General features: G+C 29.7%; 1 pseudogene; it reads left to right on the top strand.

The window, feature by feature from the left end:
• The window catches only part of LOC137652202 (CB1 cannabinoid receptor-interacting protein 1-like), a 255594-nt pseudogene extending 251347 nt beyond the window's left edge, over nt 1–4247 (top strand).
• The last annotated feature ends 1510 nt before the right edge of the window (nt 4248–5757 follow it).

The following is a 5757-nucleotide window of genomic DNA, read 5'->3' as shown; positions in this document are numbered from 1 at the left end:
ATAATCAGTTCTAAACTATCTCTACAAACCATTTGATAAAGAAAAATTAAGGTGTGCGCATGTAGCTAATAAATTAAAAGCTCTACTATTTCCTGAAGTAGTGACGGAAATAATACATACACCCTATGTGTATATGTGCATATGTGTATAAAATAAAATGTCATGTACACATATAAATACATACATACATACATACACACACACACACACACACACACACATATATATATATATATATATATATATATATATATATATATATATATATATATATATATATATATATATATAGGTAGTAGGTTGGCCAGGGCACCAGCCACCCGTTGAGATACTACCGCTAGAGAGTTATGGGGTCTTTTGACTGGCCAGACAGTACTACATTGGATCCTCCTCTCTGGTTACGGTTCATTTTCCCTTTGCTTACATACACACTGAATAGTCTGGCATATTCTTTACATATTCTCCTCTATCCTCATACACCTGACAACACAGATTACCAAACAATTCTTCATCACCCAAGGGGTTACTGCACTGTACTTGTTCAGTGCCACTTTCCTCTTGGTAAGGGTAGAAGAGACTCTTTAGCTATGGTAAGCAGCTCTTCTAGGAGAAGGACACTCCAAAATCAAACCACTGTTCTCTAGTCTTGGGTAGTGCCATAGCCTCTGTACCATGGCCTTTCACTGTCTTGGGTTAGAGTTCTCTTGCTTGAGGGTACACTCGAGCGCACTCTCCTATCTTATTTCTCTTCCTCTTGTTTTGTTAAAGTTTTTATAGTTTATATTGGAGATATTTATTGTTGTTACTCTTCTTAGAATATTTTATTTTCCTTTTTTCCTTTCCGCACTGAGCTATTTTCCCTGTTGGAGCCCCTGGGCTTATAGCATACTGCTTTTCCAACTAGGGTTGTAGCTTAGTAAGTAATAATAAGTAATAATAATAATAATAATAATAATAATAATATATATATATATATATATATATATATATATATATATATATATATATATATATATATATATATATATATATATATTCTGCCATAAGCATATTTATACTTTATCAGTATCTAAGGCCAAAAGAATATTACAGGTCGACCTACCACTGACTGATGGCACAGGAGGACAGGGTCTCTTACTAGACACACCAATAGTGTCGTGGTAGTGACGTCATCTTAAGAGCACCTCTCCATTTTTCTTTCTTTCTGTTTTTGTCAGCTCGTTTTCTACTTCTCGTTGTCATCTCTTTAGGAGCACTTGTACAGGAATTGGGCAATTTTTCTTTTGTTTTTCCCACTCATTAGAAAAAAAAAACGGATCTCCTACAGATGTTCCGCGAACATCTGTAGACCTACACTCACACTATCCACTACTGATTGATCAGTGAACCTTGTGATTACGTCACACCACTAGGGTTCCCCCACCTTTGCGCAAATTTAGACGTGTTTTGTGCTCTAGTGGGTTAATGTGTTCTCATATATTCTTTTGACCTTGGTAGTTAGTATCATGCCACAGTAGATTAACTACGAGGACATCCATTACATCACTCAATAATGTACAATGAGATTAAATAGAACACGGCTTAATAGCTATGATTGTCTTGTCAATTGTAACATTGTTAAAGAGGTTCACAATGTCCAGAGAGGCGGTAATTATTGGAGTTCAGCTTTTACCTGTCTCGTCTTTGTAATTATTCATGAATAATATTGACTGCTTGTTCATAAAATAATAGGATTTCCAGGTAGCTTCATACGAATGAAAGAGCTTTAATAGTGCATAGGAATATTAGTGTGTATGTAAGAAGTGAAGTATACTTACTAGTAGACATTCAATTCCTAAATATGAAGTGGCTGCTGTTGAGCAAGTTTAAAATATAGGCTACATGTATAACAAGGCAATCAAATGATGACTAGGGCAGTGACTAATACGTGTATGTTCTCATAAGCCACCCCTGTTTTGAGAGAGAGAGAGAGAGAGAGAGAGAGAGAGAGAGAGAGAGAGAGAGAGAGAGAGAGAGAGAGAGAGAGAGAGAGATCTTTACTTTGGAGTCACTGGTTATGGACATAAGGGGGGAGGGAGGTTATCTTCAACCACAGATTGGTTGGCCCCAACCAAATGGGTCTTATCGTGGGATTGGGTTCTGAGGAAAGAGGGAAAAAGGGCGGTAAAAGCCATAAGGACATGGAAAAACTTTTAAGAGAAATTACATCCGATATATATATATATATATATATATATATATATATATATATATATATATATATACATGTACATGTACATGTACATGTACATGTACATGTACATGTACATGTACATATATATATATATATATATATATATATATATATATATATATATATATATATATATACATATGCATATACATGTACATATATATGTATATATATATATATATATATATATATATATATATATATATATATACATATGCATATACATGTACATATATATGTATATATATATATATATATATATATATATATATATATATATATATATATATATATATATACTTTATAAATAAATGCCATTATGCCAGTAGCAACATTAGTGACTTCAAGTTTGTTCAAAGTTTTGAATATTGATGTATATACATGTCTTGTATTAAACATACATACATACATACATACATACATATATATATATATATATATATATATATATATATATATATATATATATATATATATATACATATATATATATATATATATATATATATATATATATATATATATATATATATATATATATATATTCTGTATCGAATTATCTCCATTTTGAACTTAACAAAACCAACATATCTTATTGCATCAAATCAAAAAGATTATTAGTAAACATTTTTACATTACAGTTGAAGGATGGCACAAATATATATATGAACAAAGACTACTCTGAAACTATTCTTTATCTTATCATCTCAATTTTGAACTTAACCAAACTAACATATCTTATCATTATGATTATTATGATTATGATTAATATTATTATTATTATTAGATAAGCTACAACCCTAGTTGGAAAAGCAAGATGCTATAAATCCAAGGACTCCCACAGGAAAAAAATAGCCCATTGAGGCTAGGAGATAAGGAAACAAATAAACGATATTAGAAATAATTAACAATTAATAAAACATTTTAAATACAGTAACAACACCAAAACAGATACTTTATATATAAACCATAATAAGACTTATGTCAGCCTGTTCACCATAACATTACTCATTTCTCTCCTTTTATTTTCAAGTAAACTATCCCAAATTGCCAATTATTATTAATAGAATTCTTAATTGCAGGTAAATAATCATTACTGGGAATGGGATACCTTCTTGGTGTTGTTGCTGTTCTTAAAATATTTCATTTTTCCTTGTTTTTTCTCCTCACTGGACTATTTTTCATGTTGGAGCCCGTGGGCTTATAGCATCCTGCTTTTCCAACTAGGGTTGTAGCTCAGCAAGGAATAATAATAATAATAATAATAATAATAATAATAATAATAATAATAATAATAAGTCTGCAGCAGCATTCTCGGCAATAATGAATCTCTCTCCATTTCAGCTGAAGGGCGGACTGACGTTGCAGATGACACTTCAAGTGAAGTATTACAAGGCGGGTGACTCCCAGCACTGCGACTGGGGTTCGACCTTCCACTGCGTGGAGTACGATTGCGAGACCCACACGGACGCCGGCATTGTGGCCATTCTCAAAGAGACTTTCCGGTAGATGGGAAGGGGCTCGGCTAAGAAGAGGGTCATCAAGTGGCGGTAACTGAACGAATTATGGTGTAGGATGATTCGTTAGGATTTATGAGGGAAGATGAAAAATGGATGATGAAGGATGATAAATCTTGAAATTGTAAAAGAAATCTATAAATTGTAAAAGAACAGTTATTGACCCATGTGATTTGGTGATCATAGAAAAGAACATTAATACAGATATATTAAAACTAAAAATTGTAATATATGTGATTTGGTGAATATAGAAAAGCATATTGATACAGAAATATTATGTGATTTGGTGAATACAGAAAAGGATATTGATACAGAAATATTATATCTTGAAATTGTAAAAGAACAGTTATTGATCTGTGTGATTTGGTGAATATAGAAAAGCATATTAATGGAGAAATATTAAAACTAGAAATTGTAAAAGAACAGTTATTGATCTATGTGATTTGGTGAATATAGAAAAGGTTATTAATAAAACAGAAATATTTAAAATTGAAATTGTAAAAGAACAGATATATATCTATGTGATTTGGTGAATATAGAAAATGATATTATTAAAGAAATTTTATAACAAGAAATTGTAAAAGAAGTTATTGATCTATGTGACTTCGATGAACAGAAAAAAATATAAAAAAAAAATATCAAAATTTTATATGAAAAAAAAAATAACAATGATTCAACGAGTTACTTAGAAGTAACTCTTAAAAATATATTAGACGACAATTGGACCTTAAGGATAAATTTAAACTATTTAAAAGTAAGAAAAAAAATAAATTTTAAGACCAATACAAGAACAATCCGTTTTTTAAACGACTCAAAAGTGTAAGTGGTGAATAAGTCAAAAAAAAAAAAATAAACACGTTGCTATCATAAAGAAATAATAGTAAAATCAGCCTTTAAAAGAAAGAAAAAAAATAACAAAAAAGACGTAATCTTTCCTCTGATTTTGCCGGAAAAATGATTGAAACTGAGTTAATGATGACTTATAAAATGAAATATTAAAGAAATAATAATATAATCAGTCTTCAAACGAATAAGAAAAGACAATCTTTCCCCTCTGATTTTGGGGAACAAATTATTGAGACTGAATTAATGATGATTTATATGATGAAATATTAAAGAAATGATAGTAAAATCAGTCTTAAAAAGAATAAAAAAAAGACATAACCTTTCGTCTCTGATTTTGCGAAACAAATTATCGAGACTGAATTAATGATCATTTATATGATGAAATATTATGGGAAAATATTTTGCGATTCCTAACCGATCAGATCTGCAAAGCGGCGATGCTCGAAGAAGTGCTGTGATCTTTCGCTTCCCGAATAATATAACTATTTCAAAACTTCGCCCAGATTTCGTCTCGTCCTTCCCTGACTGCAGATAATATTAGTTCATTTCACATTTACATTTGCACTTACAGCCGACCTTTAGAAACATTGTGGCCTAGTGATCTATCTAATGTTCGACAAGGTCTACTTCTGAAGAATACACCATATTCATTTTTTAAGATATCTTAAAAATGTGTATCTAAAATATGATGAATTATTAATAAATCTAAAATAGGATAAATCATTGTGAAATCTAGATTATGATGTATTATCAATAAATCTAGAATATGATGAATTATCAATAAATCTAGAATATGATAAATTATCAATAAATCTAGAATATGATAAATTATTATGAAATCTAGAATATAATAAATTATTATGAAATCTAGAATGATAAATTATTATGAAATCTAGAATATGATAAATTATTATGAAATCTAGAATATGATAAATTATTAATAAATCTGGAATATGATAATTATGAAATCTAGAATATGATGCATTATTAATAAATCTAGAATATGATAAACTATCATCATGTATTAAAAAAAAAAAACACTTGTAATGATGAAAGGAACAAAAATTGAGTATTTTATTTGACATAAGAAGATGAGGTGACCTTCAAAAATCACGCCAATAACCATGTGAAAGAAACTCTGATATTGTATCTAAATTGAAC

The sequence above is a fragment of the Palaemon carinicauda genome, chromosome 13 (genome assembly GCF_036898095.1).
Source record: "Palaemon carinicauda isolate YSFRI2023 chromosome 13, ASM3689809v2, whole genome shotgun sequence".
Taxonomy (NCBI): Eukaryota; Metazoa; Arthropoda; class Malacostraca; order Decapoda; family Palaemonidae; genus Palaemon; species Palaemon carinicauda.
The sequence above is the reverse complement of the archived record's forward strand: the minus strand, read 5'-3'. Positions and strand labels throughout refer to the sequence as shown.